Source organism: Cyclopterus lumpus, chromosome 3, assembly GCF_009769545.1.
Source record: "Cyclopterus lumpus isolate fCycLum1 chromosome 3, fCycLum1.pri, whole genome shotgun sequence".
NCBI classification, from domain to species: domain Eukaryota; kingdom Metazoa; phylum Chordata; class Actinopteri; order Perciformes; family Cyclopteridae; genus Cyclopterus; species Cyclopterus lumpus.
Genome location: NC_046968.1, coordinates 1,361,386 through 1,382,033, shown reverse-complemented (window position 1 = coordinate 1,382,033; position 20,648 = coordinate 1,361,386). Strand labels below are relative to the sequence as shown.

General features: G+C 42.4%; 1 long non-coding RNA gene across 4 annotated transcripts in view; it reads left to right on the top strand.

The window, feature by feature from the left end:
• Positions 1–14,979, top strand: part of LOC117728715 — a 60,364-nt gene extending 45,385 nt beyond the window's left edge. The window contains exons 3-6 of one of the 4 annotated variants that reach the window (XR_004609249.1): positions 9,731–9,846; positions 10,250–10,421; positions 12,010–12,167; positions 12,285–12,334. This is a non-coding gene — a long non-coding RNA (uncharacterized LOC117728715). Of the gene's footprint in view, positions 1–9,730; positions 9,847–10,136; positions 10,422–12,009; positions 12,168–12,284; positions 12,335–14,929 lie in introns of those variants that run through there. The other 3 variants (XR_004609247.1, XR_004609248.1, XR_004609250.1) reach the window with 3 other exon arrangements.
• The last annotated feature ends 5,669 nt before the right edge of the window (positions 14,980–20,648 follow it).

The window sequence follows — 20,648 nt, the reverse complement described above, 5'->3', positions numbered from 1 at the left end:
GCTCTCCGTAATGCCAGAGCAGCCTATTACTCATCAGTAATAGAGAAAAATAAGAACAACCCCAGGGTTCTCTTTAGCACTGTAGCCAGGCTGACAGAGAGTCACAGCTCTGTGGAGCCGTGTATTCCTATAGACCTCAGTAGTAATGACTTTATGAACTTCTTCAATGAAAAGATGTTAACTATTAGAGGCAAGATTGATGATCTCTTGCCCGCAACTACTTAGTGCTGATAAAGGACTCATCTCTGTCCTGGTATTTTTAGACCTTAGTGCTGCGTTCAACACCATTGATCATGACATCCTATTACAGAGACTGGATCAGTCGATTGGCATTTCAGGTACCGCACTAAGTTGGTTTAAATCCTATTTGTCAGATCGATCTCAATTTGTATTTGTAAACGATGAAGCCTCAATGACCACCAACGTTAATCACGGAGTTCCACAAGGTTCTGTGCTTGGACCAATTTTATTTACCTTATATATGCTTCCTTTGGGCAACATTATCAGGAAACACTCCATAATCTTCATTGTTATGCAGATGATACTCAATTATATTTATCGTTTAAACCAGACGAGACCAACCAGCTCGCTAAAATTCAAGAATGTCTTGAAGACATAAAAACATGGATGACCTGCAACTTCCTGATGTTAAACTCAGACAAAACTGAAGTTATTTTACTGGGCCCTGAACACCTCAGAGATCAATTATCTGGTGATGTGGTTTCTGTAGATGGCATTGCCCTGGCATCGAACACCACTGTAAAGAATCTCTAGTTATCTTTGACCAAGACTTGTCCTTTAACTCCCACGTTAAGCAAATCTCAAGGACTGCATTTTATAATCTATGTAACATTTAAAAAATCAGGCACATCTTGTCCCAAAAAGATGCAGAAAAGCTGGTTCACGCGTTTGTTACTTCTAGACTAGATTACTGCAACTCCTTATTATCAGGCTGCTCTAATAAGTCTCTTAAATCCCTCCAGTTGATCCAGAATGCTGCAGCTCGTGTACTCACAAAAACTAAGAAAAGAGATCACATGACTCCTGTATTAGCTGCTCTGCACTGGCTCCCTGTAAAATCAAGAATCACATTTAAAATTCTTCTCCTCACCTACAAAGCCTTGATTGGTGATGCACCATCATATCTTAAGGAGCTTGTAGTACCATATTGCCCCACTAGAGAGCTGCGCTCACTAAATGCGGGGCTACTTGTGGTCCCTAGAGTCCTAAAAAGTAGGATGGGAGCCAGAACCTTCAATTATCAAGCTCCTCTTTTATGGAACCAGCTTCCACTTTCAGTCCAGGAGGCAGACACAGTCACCTCATTTAAGAATAGACTTAAGACTTTCCTCTTTAATAGTGCTTATAGTTAGGGTTGAATAAGTTTTCCCCTGGTCCAGCCCCTAGATATGCTGCTATAGGCTTATAGGCTGCTGGGGGATGTTTTAGGATACACTGAGCACCTATCTCCTCTTCTCTCTCTCTCCTTATGGATGAATTTACATCTCTCCATTGCACCTTATTAACTCTGCTTCCTCCCCGGAGTCGTTGTGACTTCACGTCTCATAGGGTCCATTGGACCCTATGAGATGCCTGGTGAACCGGCCTCCCGCGTTGGTCCTGCTGATGTGCCCCGCCCCCCCTCCTCTCTACCTCCTTCTGTTTTTGATGGATTGGAGTTCCATTCATACATTGTCATATTCATGTAATGTGTTTATGTAACTCTGTAACTCTGTTCATCTGGTCACATGATATCTATTCATCTGTCCATCCGGGGAGAGGGATCCTCCTCTGTTGCTCTCCTGAAGGTTTCTTCCCTTTTTTCCCTGTGAAAGGTTATTTTTGGGGAGTTTTTCCTGATCCGATGTGAGGTCAAAGGTCAGGGATGTCGTATGTGTACAGATTGTAAAGCCCTCTGAGCCAAATTTTTTATTTGTGATATTGGGCTATACAAAATAAACTGAATTGAATTGAATTGAAACTCTCCTCTCTCAGCGGGGCACTGGTTTCATGGGTGCTGGAAGCATGCACTACACAGCTGGTCACACTGGGCCATAATCCTATGCTAATCAAACACTAATATCTTTATCATGCTGCTTTCTTCAACTTTAGGTTTGTGATATTTGGACCAAGCAAACAATGTTATTATTGTGATATTTTTGTTATCATATTATGCTCCAGGTCAGGAAGCAGATACATATGTGTGTCAGCATTAATGTCACTGTTTCAAGTGCAGCACTAGATCATTATTTATGTTGGTGATTCCCCAGCAGAGATACATGAAATAGATTGCATAATATGGTTCCCCACCCCACTTTGTTGATCAGATTTCAATAATCTTTGCATGATTTGCATATTATTTGCATCCCGACCCTGTGCTGGCCTCGGCTGTATGGTAAAACTGTGCAGGGGAAAGCCCAGTGGCTGTTACTCATTACACAACCAGGAAACAACAACAGCAGCTGGTAGAGAGGCCCCCAGCTACAGGGGCAGTAACCATACCAGGGAGGTTTTTCTGAAATGAAATACAAACAGCTGTATTCACAGTTCCTTGTGCAACAATCTCCTTTCTGCACTCAAGTACAGTGCAGTCAATGTTTTTATCCAATCTATATTTATAACACCAGAGAAGGGCCTTGGATGTGTCTCGTAGGTAAATGTCACACAATAACAGACAATTCTGGAGTGAAAGAAATCAATGAAAAGGGCATCATGACTGTTTGAAATGGTCTTTTAACTGACTGGATTCAATGAAGTCCATCCAAACTAAACAGTGATTAAATGAACTAACATTGGTACTTTGTCAACCAGATATTATACTAACATGTATTTCTCATTATTAATTTAATTAATGTGTCCTTCAGTGCAAAGCTACACTTACCAGAACAATTGATGTGAATGTCAAATACATTGTCATGTGAAGAAGAATGTGGTCACTTCTGCAACAGCTTCCAGGATATGACCAAATCAAGTCAACCGGTGGTTTCCATATGTTTAAAGTAACAGCACAGCAGCATTAACCTGGTGACCCACACTACAAGCAGATGAAAACAAAGGAGGCAATGCCGATACACATGCTGTAACATACGTATCACCTCGAGTGCACACTCTGATAAGATAGCATTCATTTCTCTTGTGCTACGTTGGTTCCGTCTGTGTGGGAAAACTACGAGGAATGTGCTATCCCTTCCCATGGAGCTTTCTCTCACTGTCACAGACAGGCAGCTTGTCAGCTAGTTCATTCCTGCCCATACAGGCACATTAGAAGGCTCGGCCTACTAAACTTTAACTCTGACATGTGGGAAAGGTTACTTTTAAAAGCGGCTGGGGCAAACAAGGTGTCAGTCAAAACAGGTTCAGAATCATTTTGGACGACAAGAGCAGGCCGGATTTACAAGACAGCTCTTCTAAACAAAGACACTTTTAACAGTGTGATAAGGCACAACGTATTTCATGCTCAGACAGCATAGCTCACTGTCAGTCGAGGAATGCGTTTAATACAGGTTTATTGTGTACTGTTTACTTCATAAACCTTGGCCAGATTATGGTGACCTTGGTAACACAAACTTTAAAGGGATACACCTAACTGGGTTTTATTTATTTTCGCAATTCATAAGAAAGTTCCAGTGCTTTTAATCTCTCATAGGTCTTTGCTTTTAATGCTTTGAATCACGTATAAAGACCCTTTAAGTTCTTTAGGCACCATAAAACGTCTTTTCAACCTTCATGAACATATATACTTTGGCAGCTAGAGCAAATGTAGAATACATCTCTAAATAGTGTACAGTTATCTGCTATATCAACTTTGTGTCATGAAATATATGATATGCAGCTCTTTTGCAATTGCAAATACTAGCAGGATCACATTCCCACATATTAAATCCCATTCGGTTAACCAGATCACAATCATTGCTGCCAATTTACTGAGCGTTTTTTTCACGGATGATATTGGCATATTTTGGCATATACAGGTCAATAGTTGATGAGCAAGATCAATTATCTCTCTCTGAGAGCTACCTCAGGGCCCTTCTGCAGATCTCTGTTCTCTACCATCTTCGGTTATTTTTACTTTACATTTCATGTCATTTAGCTGATGCTTTTATCCAAAGCGACTTACAATAAGTGCATTAAACCATGAGTCCAAACTCAGTACAACAAGAATCAAGCAAGTACAGTTTCTTCAATAAAGTTAAACTACAAAGTGCTATCAGTAAGAGACATTTAAGTGCTACTAAAGTGCTACTACGGCTCTACCTTCCCTATTCAAGGTGAGACTTCCTGTCCTGATGTCAATGGGGAGCTCGTTCCACCAATGAGGAGCCAGCACAGCAAACAGTCCTGACTTCGTAGAGTGTTTAGCTCGTAGTGAAGGAGCTACAAGCCGATTGGCAGAAGCCGAGCGAAGTGAGAAGGTGGGGTGTACGGTTAGACCATGTCCTGGGTGTGAGGTCTAGACCATGTCCTGGATGTAGACCGGACCCTGATCTGTTCACAGCACGGTACGCAAGTACCAATGTTTTGAAGCGGATGCGGGCGGCACCGGGTAAGGTCGCGAAGGAGCGGAGTAGTGTGGGTAAATTTAGGAGGTTGAAGACCAGTTGAGCAGCTGCATTCTGGATGAGCTGTAGAGGTCGAATGGCATTAGCAGGTAGACCTGCCAGGAGGGAGTTACAGTAGTCTAGATGTAAGATGACCAGAGCCTGGACCAGAACCTGTGCCGCCTTCTGAGTGAGAAGAGGTCGTATTCTCCTGATGTTGTACAGCATGTACCTACAGGAGCGTGTTGTTGTGGTAATGTTGGCAGTCAGGGAGAGTTGACTGACAGGTGTCACACCGAGGTTCCTGGTAGTCGGAGTCGGAGCCAACACTGAGTTGTTGAAGTTAATAGTCAGGTCGTGGGTGGGAGAGTCTTTTCCTGGAAGGAGGAGAAGTTCAGTCTTGTCCGGGTTAATTTTCAGGTGGTGTGCAGACATCCACTGAGAGATGTCGGTCAGACATCCACTGAGAGATGTCAGTCAGACAGGCAGAGATTTGTGCTGCTACCTGTGTTTCAGATTGGGGAAACGAGAGGATCAATTGGGTGTCGTCAGCGTAGCTGTGGTAGGAGAAGCCATGCCAGAGAATGACAGAGCCGAGAGAGTTGGTGTACAGAGAGAAGAGAAGAGGACCAAGGACTGAGCCCTGAGGGACCCCAGTAGTCAGAGGACAAGGCTCAGACACAGATCCTCTCCAGGTTACCCGGTAAGTGCGGTCGGTGAGGTAGGATGAGAAGAGTGAGAGTGCGGTGCCTGAGATACCAGGTCCTGGAGGGAGGACATGAGGATCTGGTGGTTCACTGTGACAAAGGCAGCGGAAAGGTCTAGAAGGATAAGGACAGAGGAGAGAGAGGCTGCTCTAGCAGTGTGAAGCTGCTCAGAGACAGCAAGGAGGGCAGTCTCTGTTGAGTGGCCTGCCTTGAATCCAGACTGGTGGGGGTCTAGAAGGTTGTTACTGTGGAGAAAGGAGGAGACTTGGTTAAAGATAGCTCGCTCTAGAGTTTTGGAAAGGAAGGGGAGGAGAGAGACGGGTCTGTAGTTATTGACTTCAGATGGGTCGAGAGTGGGTTTCTTCATGAGAGGGTTGACTCCGCCTCCTTCAGAGAGTTAGGGAAACAGCCGGTTGAGAGGGAGGTGTTAATAAGATGGGTGAGAAAGGGAAGAAGGTCCGGAGCAATAGACTGGAGAATGTGAGACGGGATGGGGTCAAGGGGGCAGGTGGTTGGGGGGTCAGAGGTTACCAAGGTAAGAACTTGATTGAGAGACAGGAGGGTGAAAGAGGAAAACAAGGGGGAAGAAGATGAAGTTAATGGAGGTGTAGTTATAGAAGATGGATTAGTGAATGAGGAGCGTATGTCGTCTATCTTTTTTGTGAAGTAGTCAACAAAGTGGTTTGGTAGAAGGGTGGAGGGAGGGGGGGCACCAGGGGCGTCAAGGAGGTTGGAAAAAATAGAGAAGAGCTTTTTGGGGTTAGACAAAGAGGATTCGATTCTGGATTGGTAGAACAGACTTTTGGCTGGAGAGATAGAGGCAGAGAAGGAGGAGAGAAGAGATTGATAGGCGAGCAGGTCGTCGGCGTGTGTGGATTTTCGCCATTTCCTTTCCGATGCTCGCATAGTGGCTCTCTTGGCGCGCACCGGTTCGGACAGCCACGGAGCCGGAGAGGACTTGCGGACCTTTAGAGTCGTAAGAGGACTTGAGGACCTTTAGAGTCGTAAGAGGACAGAGAGAATCAAGAGAGGAAGACAGTGTAGTAGAGAGGAGAGTGTCAGTGGCAAAGTTAGGATGCATGAGTGAGAAGGAATCGGTTGAAGGGAGGGCTGACAGAACAGAGGAGGCCAGAGAGGAGGGTGAGAGGGTGAGAGGGTGAGAGGGAGAGAGGGAGAGAGGGAGCGGATGTTGCGACGGACAGGTGCAGAGTCCGTTGTGGGAGGGTTGTCAGTTCCAAAGAGTTGGAGAGAGTAAGAGATGAAGAAGTGATCAGAGACATGAAGTGGAGTTACAGTGAGGTTAGATGTAGAGCAGTTTCTGGTGAAAATATAGTCAAGGTGGTTGCCAGCTTTGTGGGTAGGAGGGGAGGGACTGAGTGAGAGAGCAAAGGAAGACAGTAAGAGTAGCAGGTCACATGACTGTCTGGATGTTAAAGTCGCCCAGAAGGATGAGCGGGGGGCCATTTTCTGGGAAGTTTGATAGGAGGACATCAAGTTCTTCCAAGAAGTCTCCCAAGGAACCAGGTGGACGGTAGAGAACAACAATGGTTAGTTGGACCGGATGAGTAACCGTCACTGCCAGTGGGTCTGGGTGTGTAGCTGAAGGAGAAGGCCGAGGAGAGAGCAGCAGGTGTTAATGTGTTGTCTGGTGTGATCCAGGTCTCAGTGAGAGCCAGGAAGTCCAGCGATTGCTTGATAGCGAAGCCAGAGATGAAGTCCGCCTTGCGGTTAGTTGACTGGCAGTTCCAGAGGCCCCCTGTGACGAGGGGCTGGGTCTGTGTGGAGCGGGTGGGATAAATAAGAGAGGAAGGATTTTGATGCATGTGTGAACGAGTCCGCAGTCTATAGTATCTACGAGTAGATGTGCACACAGGTATGGAAAGGAAACACATTATCACAGGGAAATGTTTATACTTTATATATATGTTTTATGGAACCAGCTTCCACTTTCAGTCCGGGAGGCAGACACAGTCACCTCATTCAAGAATAGACTTAAGACTTTCCTGTTTGATAGTGCTTATAGTTAGGGCTGAATCAGGTTTGCCCTGGTCGAGCCCCTTGATATGCTGCTATAGGCTTATAGGCTGCGGGGGGATGTTTTAGGATACACTGAGCACCTCTCTCCTCTTCTCTCTCTCCTTATGGATGAATTTACATCTCTCCATTGCACCTTATTAACTCTGCTTCCTCCCCGGAGTCGTTGTGACTTCACGTCTCATAGGGTCCATTGGACCTGGAGGTGTCTGAAGCCTGGTGAGCCGGCCTCCCGCGTTGGCCCTGCTGATGCGCCACCCCCCCTCCTCTCTACCTCCTTCTGTTTCATGGATTGGAGTTCCATTCATACATTCTGTCATATTCATGTAATCTGTTTATGTAACTTTGTAAATGCTGTTCATTCTGTACACATGACATCTATTGCTTCTGTCCATCCGGGGAGAGGGATCCTCCTCTGTTGCTCTCCTGAAGGTTTCTTCCCTTTTTTCCCTGTCAAAGGTTATTTTTGGGGAGTTTTTTTTAATTAGTTACAGCTGTGATGAGCCCGCCCACAGGTCGTTGAAGGAATTGCCCACTTGTCGATCGATACTGGTATGAGTCGGCACTCAGGCAGGGGATCCTTGCCACCAGTGAAGTCTCAGTTTGCTAGAATGTGAAATTCTTGCCAAACTGATTAAGGACAAAGGTCTGTTTTATCTCAAGGTAGAAAGTAGAATATAGTTTAGTCCCTAGTAGATTTGGATTACAGAGCAAATACTTAAAATCCTAGCTGGTTTGGTTGACTTTTCAGTCACTTGTGTAAAAAAGCAAGAAATAGGATACTTATAGTTACTTAATAATCTTGACTATCTTATGAAGTGAAAAAGATGCAATACAGTCTCATTATGACACATAGCACTTCCTAATAGCACACAAATAGTTGTTCGAGCTCTCTTTTCTTTTTTGAAAGTATTACATCTTATTTTAAGAAATTCTAGCAAGCAAACATTCACTTGTTCCATTATCAGATTTGTACAAGCAAAAAGCTCCTCGTATTCCTTGGCTTTGACTTTGTAGTGTTTTTTTTTCAGTGTAAAGTTACAGAAATCAGTTTGACTTGAATTACCCAGATTAGTTCTCAATTCCACGCTGTTTAATAAACCCATGCAGAAAGCTGCGTGTGAACACAGTAAAAGACCCAAATATTAGCACATGTATTTGTCCAGCTACACCTGACCTCCAACCCTGAACTCCTACAGCTCCTCCAAAAACCCATCTCACTTCAGCCCACTCATTCCAGACGGCTTAGAGCTGGATTTGCCTTGTTTGATATTTGATCTGAATGGTCAAGTCATCCAACCCCCGACTCTCTCTCTCTCTCTCTCTCTGAGTGATAAATAAGCCTGATGGAATCCAGTAGTTGTGCTTCAACCGCATCTTGTGTGTCTGTCATTCAACACAAAGTTCTATGAATGTCCAACTCAATAGGGACACTCTCTATTTAACGCTAACTTAACTTTATCTGGATGGTTTACAAATCCTTTTAGCATTTCAACACCTTCAGAAATCACACGAATATTACAACTTTTCTCTTATTTACACGTCACTTCAACCCCTTAGGACGTCCTCTCTCTGTGTCCTCATCCAACAACAGCTGCAGGTGTCATCTGACAAAAGTAGTGGCTGAAAACTGACAGTTTGAAGTGAAGTAAAGGCTCAACTGACGAAAAACATGCACAGTGACAATGCTTTGGTTGAGGTTTATTACGCAGTAATAGAACTAAAACAGCTCTATTTGTGGATTGTACACAATATGTTTCCATTTATACAGCCATGCAAAGTCTGTCACACAAGCATAATTGGCACAGAAAAGTAAAATACATATTAAAGTACAGGAATAGTGGGCAGGACTGCACTTTAATATCAAGACCTACCTTTGTCATTTTCTCTGGCTCTCTATCTCAGCCACTTTACAGAGGGGTCGGCCTGGAGTGCCTTGTGTGGAATCTTTACGTTTGTACAACTTCCGACTGCAGACTTTTTATCATATTTTTAAAGCATACTGAGACTTTCATGGGCATGGTGGGGAAGGCATTGTGACATAAAAAAATAGTAGCATTGATTTAAATGTATAGTGAGCCTGAATGTGGTGTTAAAGCACCATAATGTCTTCTGTGGCTCTGGAATAACCCCAATAATGTCATCATTAACAAAGTTTGGACATAATCTACACATTTTAAACAAACTTGAGAATGGAAGACAGAATGGAAGACAACATCAAGTGTTTTAAGCACATCTTTGACCTAGTAAACAACATAAATAACATGGATGCAAAAAGAAAAACAGCAATCAATCAATGACTGCACAGCACTTAGATAACAGAATAATAAAAACATATCTAATCTCATGCTCATCATGCTAAAAAGTCTTTCTGATGTTTTTGAATTGAACCTGACTTTAAACTGCCAGCTGAATGGAAAACTATCTCTAATATCTGCCTGTATGTCCCAGATGCAGTGGTAGTCCTGTAAACCTCCAGTTGACTGCAATGTAGAGAGCAGACCAACAGATGCTTCTTTTAGACCACAGCTTCATCTTCAACTGTGTTGGCAACAGAAAGTGAAACAGTAAGTCCTGTCCTTTGTGTACGTTAAGACAAAGTTAACATTAAACAGACAAAACAGTGAATCTTTCCAATATTACCTGTTGATCAGTTTTGATCACATCTCAGCCTTTGAACAAGTCTAAATTCAGTTGAACACAACTTTGCTGTACTGCCCTGTCTTCATCACAAGTGGCATTGTCCCTACAATCATTATCAATGACAACATCTACAACAACTAGACAAGTTCTGCTTCAAAAAGAACCTCAGCATCAACCCTGCAATGCTCCTATGAGTTTCTTTGTCCTTCTGCAGCAGGCAGTGAGTGCTTGGACTGAGGCCAGAATTTCCACAGCAGCTCTGAAAGTCATTAAAACCTCCACAGACACACAACTGGCTTTCATTTTGTCATTATGGCCCCCATGAAGGCCCTGATTGTTGAAGGGGAGCCTCAGCCAGTGAAACAGTGCCATGGAGGGGGAGGGAGAAAAGGATGACGGAGGGACCACACATGTCTTCATGGACAGGGGATCCCCCACTAACCAGTAGACTTTACTGAGGCCTGTGGGAATCAGCTGCCTGTGTAAAGTCATGCACACGGTAGGTTAGGTTGTGCAGTGTCCCTAAACGTGTTGTGTTCCCGTGTTGGATCGTGTCCAGTTAAAGCTTTAGATGCATTGTCATCTTTCAAAGATCTCCATCATCTTTTCTTTTGTGTACATGTGGCGAAAACTGGTAGTTGCAGGTGCTTCTTTGGCTCTCACTTCCCTGGAATCCAAACAGTGTCAGGAATTCCTGAGACAACAAATTCTCTCTTCTCACTCAAGTAGCTTGTTCAGTGGCCCTACGCTTCAAAGGTCAACCCATTTTCCTCCCATCTCGTCATATACGTGCCCCTCAGCATCAGAGTTCATAGTGGCTGTATGCGATGCTCCTGGCTCTTAACTAACTAACTAACAGGTCTATCTTTGGTGCCGTTGATCAGGAGACCAGACTGCAGTCTCCAGCTGTGAAGAGGGAAGCCGCTGTCCAGCTGTCCGTTCTTCCCTCCACAGTCAAGTCATTTTCTAACGAGCGTTCTGACCAATCACAGTCCTTGTAATCCTCATGTGGAATCTCTGTAGCTGCTGGAGCACCAACTAGTACACTGTAAAATGTAATTGCTGACCTTACTTAAAAAAAATAGTGAGCTTAACTCATGTCTGCTTAATTTGTTGACCATACTTAAAGAAACTTGGTAAAGAACACTTTCTGGTGAGTAAAGTTATTAAACGTATCATCTTAAGTAACCTTTAGTTAAAAAAAACGAGTGAGGAGGACCCGTTTGCAAAGCTCGGAGAAACTCGGCCGCACTCGGCAGCGTTCGACTCGAATACGCATGAGCAGTCGACCACTGAAGACGTTCTTTGTGAGGCGGAATGACGAAGCGGGAAGAAAGCGCCATTGTGTCAAGTTATCTTAAAGTAAGTTTAAAGCTTGATAATAAAACGCTACCGTTCATCTATTTAGCAAACTTCGTCGTCTCTTCGCCATATTCTTCATATGTTAATTATTGGTTGGATGTTAACTTTGCGTCTTCTATTTCGAAAGCTAACGTTAGCTAGCGTTTAAGCTAGCTAGCCCGTCAAGTCCACCGTGTGTAACCCCAGAAGAGCTTTAGTGTAAATATAACCACAACTTGTTTCAGCAGACTTAGCGTGCTTATTAGCGGGTGCAATAATAATTGTCAATCTTTCAGGGCCACTCTTGAATTCGGTACGCATGTATTTTTTTTATTGTCGTGTAGCTACATGGGCTAATGGTGGAAGGGACCTCGTCGGGAAACGAGTCAAAATTCTAAACCAGTTTATCCGTTTACCAATTTAAAAGTAACGTACTTAAAATATAACGTCACGTTAAGCATTTTTTTAATGGCAGACAGGATGCTAGTTGGTATTAATAACCGTGGCTGTGTCACTCGTGTTCCCTGAACGCACCATTACGGGAGTCACGCAACGTTACTGTCATTGAATGAAGATGAAATGTAATGTTAGGTTAAGTTGAACGAGGAGTAATTCAACGACAACCGTATGACGGCGGACCTCTCGGCCTCAGCGAGTGGCCCCGTGTCCCAACAGCAAGCGGTACTCTACGTTTTGTATTGTTTAGGTATTATGACTAATCTTAATTATCATACTCTTTCCTTTAGATTCTGGCGTTCTGTCGTTTATCAAGCAAAAATCTGCAAGCAGAGTTCTTCAAAGAACTCGACAAATGCACTCCTCCTTTCTTCCTGGAGATGTCCAAGTCCAAGGAGGGAAGTGTCAGCCATAAACTTAATGAATATCTGCACAAGTCACACCAGGGGTAAGTTTCTCAAGCAAAGTAATGTTTCTTTATGTGGTTACTAAAGTAGTGCCATTGCATGCAGAGCTGTCAATTGATTGTCCTTTAACACTTAGGAAGTGTGTGTGTGTGTTTAAGATATTTGAGTACAGATGTGACTGGGAAGCGAACAGCAGTCCTCCGTGGCCTTCCTGTCATCCTTGGAGATGAGAACGCACACTTCTTCAAGACAGGCTTTGTAAGTAGACTTTACTCAACATTATTTAACTGCCCAATCTATCACTCTTGATTCACTGATCACTTATTCCTGATTGGGGCCCTTTTTGGTGGTATCTCATGTCTTTCCAGTCGGGTCCAGTTGCAGCTCTCAAGTCACCCCATTCAAAACCCAAATGCCTTCAAGAATACAATAAAAAACTCATCACAGTCAAACGGGTATCTGTACACCTTCACATGTCTGCATGATAGTAGAGGGGTTCTACTAATATCTCCTGTTACAAAACAAAAAACAACAACAGGATTTTCCCTTAACATCATCACCATTTCTTTGTTGCCTATGCCTTTGGGCAACATGCTCGCTCTACTGCAACAGGAGGTTCAGGAGTAGAGTGCCAATATGATGCAGGTGTGACAGCTGAAAACAGTAGGTCACAAACCTGATCAGCCTCCTGTATTTGAGTTTTGGATGGCGTGAAGCTGCGACTTGACCTTACGGGAACACACCAAAGGGTCCTGATCAGGGCTAACGAGCTGTCATTTCTATTTCACTTAGTGTTTGATGCCACTGCATCAACCTGTTGTTCTCAGGCTCTTCTACATTATGTTGTATTTACATTTGTGCTATTATTGTTGTTCCATTCAAATATCATCCTTATATGTAAATACCCCAGTCCTTGTGAGAATCCATATTCTTTATAAGCTTTTGCAGCCATTCAGTGAATCATATGATGAATGAATGAATCAAAGCTCTCACTCTGGAGGAGCATCTTCTTTTACTTGATTATCTAATAATATCAGAATGTAGCTTCGTCTTAGTGTCTGTGTCTCTTCAATGCTTCGATGGTTGATTTTGTGGAGCCCTGTTTTGCTGTGAGGCACAAATATAACCATTGTGTGTTCTACCATAGAAATGCAAAGTGACATTTGATATGTAATTGTGTTTTTTATGCTGATATTGTTGTTAGGACTCCGGTGACCTTCTGGACACGTCCCACACCTCCATGGGGATCCTGACAGTGAATACTGAAGACTCTCCTCACTCGCTGCACCTGGAGTCTACAGCTACTGCCATCGTTTAGGACGGAACAGTAGTGATGGGTGACCATGACAGTCTTCCACATGCCATGTGCCTACTCTTCGGACTTATTACAATATGGATTGTGGAGGTCCGTTGATACATTGTCATATTCATTGAATTCACTGTAACGCTGTTTATCTGTACACATGACATCTATTGCTTCTGTCCATCTGTGCATGGTATGTGACATGTCGGGTTTTCTGTAGTGGAATTTTGCAAATGCCAAAACTGTGTTTATCATAGTCTGTGTTCCAAAACTTAATCTGGCAACACGTCAAGCATTTTAAGTACGTTGTTTGATCTTAAGAAAATGTGTGAGGACAAAAACTCAAAAATACATTGGTTTTTCTTATAAATAAACGTTGTCTTCCATTATAACTGTTCTCTATCTTTGTTTCAACAGCTTATAGTTGTAGTTCAGCTTACTTGAGAATAATAGTTCAGCTTACTTGAGAATTTTAAGGCAATTGGTTTCCTGATTATTTCCTAGTAATGTAGACGCTTGGACTAGTAAAGATAACTCTTTCTTATTAGTAACGCTTACTTAATATAACTTGGATCTTTAAGTTATCTGAACTGACTATTTATTGTCAACATAATTAAAGATTTTAAGTTAACTTCACTCATATCTTTAAGTTGTGTGAATTTACATTTTAAAGTTAACCTAATTCATAATTTCGAGTTAACTATACTAATGTTTACTGCAATTACATGAGTTGCCTAAACTCCGTTTTTTTTCAGTTTTAAGAACTTAAAATTATTGAGCTACTTTACTTAGAAATCTTGAGGCAATCCGTTTCCTCACGTTTTTCAAGTAAAGTCAACTTATTACATTTTACAGTGTAGTTTCATTGTTTTGAGGGCACACACCAGCTAGGGTACAGAGCGTTGTACCTGCCATACAACCTACTCATGTACAACTCTATATCAGCCATAAAAAAGTAAACATGTTGTGTTTGCTTCACATTAGTTCATGTTCCACCAGTAGATGCTAATTATCCTTCTTCCTCCCCATTTTGTCTGTGTGCTTGTGCTCTTTTTTCACTTGAAGTTCTTTTGCTCCAGCACTACATGGAGTACATTGTAAAGTACATCACAACCTGTGTGTTCTGACTGGAGGGCGTGTGTCCGTTTGTCCACCACCTCCCTCTGCCTCATAGATAACAATGATATCACGGGTAAAGGAGGCAGGAGGGATGGGGTTAAATGAGGAGAGGAGGAGGAGTCAAATGGAGCTCTAGCGCAAGTTCAGACAGGAAGTCCAGACCCCTCAGCCCGCCATCTATTCCTCATAGGTCTGCTAATCATTTCTCACACATGCTCACTCATTGTTTACTTGCTGTCATTGTTCTGCGCCGTCAATGATGACACCAGCTGCGCAGATCAGCTGATCCCCTCTATCCAATAAGCACACGGAAACAATGACACGGCTAGCCAATCATCTTGGTGCTGTCTCATTTAAATATGACTGTCTCTCTACCTTCAGTTCTTTCATGCTGCTGTTGCGCACCCCTCCACCTCCCCATCTCCGCCCAGTCTTCACGCATCCATCAGCTTCATCAACTCATCATTCCATCAGCTCATCACCACCACCAGGTCTGGACTCCATGGGGGGATCTATCTCGTTGCTGATCGGGGCGTCGGCCCTCATTTGCAAATGTCCCCGCAGAGTCCAAGTGCCAAAGAATCTGAGACTTCATCATTTCATATCATCTGTTAACAATAAACATTATCATTTCTTTATCTAACTGGTCTCTCCCTGATTGAAATAATAATGTATACTTTATTGATCCCGTGGTAAATTCTTCTCTGCCTTGACCCATCCTTAGTTATTAAGGAGCAGTGGGCTGCAGCGAAGCACCTGGGGGTTCAGGGTCTTGCTCAAGGACACTTCATCATGAACTGTGGGGAGAGCGGGGATGGAACCGAGGACCTTGTGGTTACGGGACGACCGCTCTCCCCAAGAGCTACAGCCGGCCACAAATCTGACTAAAGCCAAATGAAATGAAACTATTACATCCTCACTCATGTGATCAGCTTTTTAGATGCTTTTAAATACTGACAATTATTCACGTGCAAAACTTCTCCCCCTTCATGACTATTTGTATAGTCATGATGGGTGTTACCATGAATTGTTAAAGAAAGCGTTGTTATCTCGCATGCCTCCACAGTGATCAGACAATCCAAAAAGGAGAAAGGTCTCGATGTTTTTTTAAATGACAACATATTTAAACAAACACGTGTGTTTAGTAATCATAAAATTGGATGAGACGTGGATTATACTACACAAGTTGTGTGAGAGTTTGTAAACAGATGTTTTTCTTATAATGTTGCTGTCCCACATTTACTTCAATTCATCGAGACTTCTCAGTTTTGGCTCGTTCGAGTGGAAAGAGGAAAAGTTTTCTTCAAGAATCAAGGTAACACAGGGTGAGTTATTGATATACAAATGTTTATTTTGGGGTTGCGTTAAACACATGATTCTTAATATGTGTGCTTTTAAACAGACTGAGAAGTTTGGAGAAAGTCTGACCACACATACTAGTCACCCAGCAGCCCTTTGGGCCGAGGCCCCTTTGATCTCTAATACCGGACTTCGGCAGGCAGGAAGCACCCTGATACCAATCTGATCCCTTGTGCACAGCAATTTAATCCCATTCCACTGTTTCCTGAAGCACAAGCTACCCAGCAGCAATATGCTAGGTGCTTGATATTCAGTCCCAAATTGAATTAAGGTTGAAGCCAGAGAAGGCGTGTTTCCTTACCACCTTAAAGCTTCTGGTTTGAGTGAAAATGGCTTTCCCCTTCTTTCTCTTTTCAACAAGACTGTCTTTCATGTATGCTGAAGAACCATTAATGGTTCTATTTGAGTATGCAATCTGCTCTTTAGAGCCGCCATCGTTTGTTTTCTTGTGAATAAAGATGACCAAAACTTACTTAGCCCTTGAAGCTGAGTCGGATTCTGACTTCTTCCTGTACTTTACTTTATTTATATAACTTTCTATCTGCTCTGAACCGTACGTTATCGTCATATTGTCCTTACAAAAGAAACGGTCCAGCTCTGAAACGCATTGTAATACTGCTCATGCTGACTATTAAGATGACCAATAACAAACAAACACAAACGCACACACACACACACACACTCACACAGTATGTGCTCTGGATTGTTTCCTCTCTCCTCTCGTCCACTTGTCACATCGTTACATCACACAGCCTGTTAACGCTCTCTATTCCTCTCTCACATTGTCTCTTTCCTTTCCTTCCCCCCTCCCCCTTACCTTCTATCACTGTTTGTCTGCTCATGCCTTCCCCCCCTCCAACACATCCTACCATGGAAATGAGTTCATATATGTGGGAGGAGACTCCGGAGGAATCTCACTATGTGGACTTATTAGAAAGACATGTATGCAAACAGCATTCTCTGCAGACCGGCACTTGACGACAGACAGATCATAGCGATAAAGATCCCTCAGAACAAAAATGGAGGGCTTGTAACATACTTCCTCCCTTGCAGCCCTTGTGCTGACACATGAAGCTGACCTTACCGCATGAATAAGCCAAACAGGAAAAGTAACTTAAACACGCCAACAGTTTGCCTCTTAGAGAGTTGCACATATAAAGAAAAACTTAAAGAAAACAAAAAAATGTAGCCAGATATCAGTTCATTTGAAAACAGCACTGAGATCTGCATCTGCTACATATCAAGAGATCACGTTGTGCCATTTTATAATTCATTTTGGGGCTTTTCCAGATGTTGTAAACATAATACATTTGTAACTTGTACCTGAGTAATGATATGTATATATTGTGGTATTCATCAGCTATGTATGCATAAACGTAACGTGTAGATGTTTTCTCATATAACATCAACCATTAACTGCCATATTGTTAATAAATGACTGTATAGCATAGCTGTTATCACATTTAATGATATATGATTGATTACACATATCAATCTTAGTGTGTTAAAAAACATGTGTGAACTGTTAAGATACAAATGACTTAAACGGTTCTTACGGTGAGATTGATAGTTCATTCTTGCCATCTAAATAATCATTTGACGAAAGAAATCAGAACACAAGGCCCACTTTCTCACAAATTTGTAGACAATTTGACTCACTGTTGACATGGTTGAGGTGGAAATATAATAAGCTCAATAAAGCTATCCCTAAGCGCTTTTTAGTGAAGCACATATATGTATATCTGTTACTTTATGATATTACGTTCTTTTTAAATTAATCTGATAAATAGGATTTAAACCAACTTAGTGCGGTACCTGAAATGCCAATCGACTGATCCAGTCTCTGTAATAGGATGTCATGATCAATGGTGTCGAACGCAGCACTAAGGTCTAATAATACCAGTACAGAGATGAGTCCTTTATCAGCACTAAGGTCTAATAATACCAGTACAGATGTGAGTCCTTTATCAGCACTAAGGTCTAACAAGACCAGTACAGAGATGAGTCCTTTATCAGCACTAAGGTCTAACAAGACCAGTACGGAGATGAGTCCTTTATCAGCACTAAGGTCTAACAAGACCAGTACAGAGATGAGTCCTTTATCAGCACTAAGGTCTAACAAGACCAGTACAGAGATGAGTCCTTTATCAGCACTAAGGTCTAACAAGACCAGTACGAGATGAGTCCTTTATCAGCACTAAGGTCTAATAATACCAGTACAGAGATGAGTCCTTTATCAGCACTAAGGTCTAACAAGACCAGTACGAGATGAGTCCTTTATCAGCACTAAGGTCTACAAGACAGTACGGAGATGAGTCCTTTATCAGCACTAAGGTCTAATAATACCAGTACAGAGATGAGTCCTTTATCAGCACTAAGGTCTAATAATACCAGTACAGAGATGAGTCCTTTATCAGCACTAAGGTCTAATAATACCAGTACAGAGATGAGTCCTTTATCAGCTCTAAGGTCTAACAAGACCAGTACGGAGATGAGTCCTTTATCATCACTAAGGTCAAACAAGACCAGAACAGAGATGAGTCCTTTATCAGCACTAAGGTCTAACAAGACCAGTACAGAGATGAGTCCTTTATCAGCACTAAGGTCTAACAAGACCAGTAAAGAGATGAGTCCTTTATCAGCACTAAGGTCTAACAAGACCAGAACATAGATGAGTCCTTTATCAGCACTAAGGTCTAACAAGACCAGTACAGAGAAGAGTCCCTTTATCAGCACTAACGTCTAATAATACCAGTACAGAGATGAGTCCTTTATCAGCACTAAGGTCTAACAAGACCAGAACATAGATGAGTCCTTTATCAGCACTAAGGTCTAACAAGACCAGTACAGAGAAGAGTCCTTTATCAGCACTAACGTCTAATAATACCAGTACAGAGATGAGTCCTTTATCAGCACTAAGGTCTAACAAGACCAGTACAGAGATGAGTCCTTTATCAGCACTAAGGTCCAACAAGACCAGTACAGAGATGAGTCCTTTATCAGCACTAAGGTCTAACAAGACCAGTACAGAGATGAGTCCTTTATCAGCACAAAGGTCTAACAAGACCAGTACAGAGATGAGTCCTTTATCAGCACTAAGGTCTAACAAGACCAGTACAGAGATGAGTCCTTTATCAGCACTAAGGTCTAACAAGACCAGTACAGAGATGTGTCCTTTATCAGCACTAAGGTCTAACTAGACCAGCACAGAGATGAGTCCTTTATCAGCACTAAGGTCTAACAAGACCAGTATGGAGATGAGTCCTTTATCAGCACTAAGGTCTACCAAGACCAGTACAGAGATGAGTCCTCTATCAGCACTAAGGTCTAACAAGACCAGTACAGAGATGAGTCCTTTATCAGCACTAAGGTCTAACAAGACCAGTACAGAGATGAGTCCTTTATCAGCACTAAGGTCTAACAAGACCAGTACAGAGATGAGTCCTTTATCAGCACTAAGGTCCAACAAGACCAGTACAGAGATGAGTCCTTTATCAGCACTAAGGTCCAACAAGACCAGTAAAGAGATGAGTCCTTTATCAGCACTAAGGTCTAACAAGACCAGAACATAGATGAGTCCTTTATCAGCACTAAGGTCTAACAAGACCAGTACAGAGAAGAGTCCTTTATCAGCACTAACGTCTAATAATACCAGTACAGAGATGAGTCCTTTATCAGCACTAAGGTCTAACAAGACCAGTACAGAGATGAGTCCTTTATCAGCACTAAGGTCTAACAAAACAAGTACAGAGATGAGTCCTTTATCAGCACTAAGGTCTAACAAGACCAGTACAGAGATGAGTCCTTTATCAGCACTAAGGTCTAACAAGACCAGTACGGAGATGAGTCCTTTATCAGCACTAACGTCTAATAATACCAGTACAGAGATGAGTCCTTTATCAGCACTAAGGTCTAACAAGACCAGTACGGAGATGAGTCCTTTATCAGCACTAAGGTCTAATAATACCAGTACAGAGATGAGTCCTTTATCAGCACTAAGGTCTAACAAGACCAGTACAGAGATGAGTCCTTTATCAGCACTAAGGTCTAACAAGACCAGTATGGAGATGAGTCCTTTATCAGCACTAAGGTCTAACAAGACCAGTACAGAGATGAGTCCTTTATCAGCACTAAGGTCTAACAAGACCAGTACAGAGATGAGTCCTTTATCAGCACTAAGGTCTAATAAAACAAGTATAAACTCAAAAGTTATGAGGTAATGGTCTGACAGAAGAGGGTTCTGTGGGAAGACCTCCAAATGATCAATGTCAATGCCATATGTAAGAACAAGGTGGAGGGTGTGGCCAAAGCAGTGAGTGGGTTTCTGTACTCTGACAGAAGCCAATCGAGTCCAACAATGAGATAAATGCAGTACTAAGGCAATCATTATCAATATTCACATGAATATTAAACTCTCCTACAATAATAACCTTATCAGTTTTAAGGACTAAACTTGATAAACACTCTGAAAATTCAGATATAAATTCTGAATATGGACCTGGTGGCCGGTACAGTATAACAAATAGGATTGGCTGTAATGTTTTACAGGTTGGATGTGAAAGACTAAGATCAAGGCTTTCAAATGAGTTGTAGTTTAGTTTAGGTTTAGGATTCATTAATAGGCTTGAGTCAAAGATGGCTGCTACTCCACCTCCTCGGCCGGTGCCTCGAGGAATGTGAGTATTAATATGACTTGGAGGAGTTGATTCATTTAGGCTGACATATTCTTCATGGTTTCAGT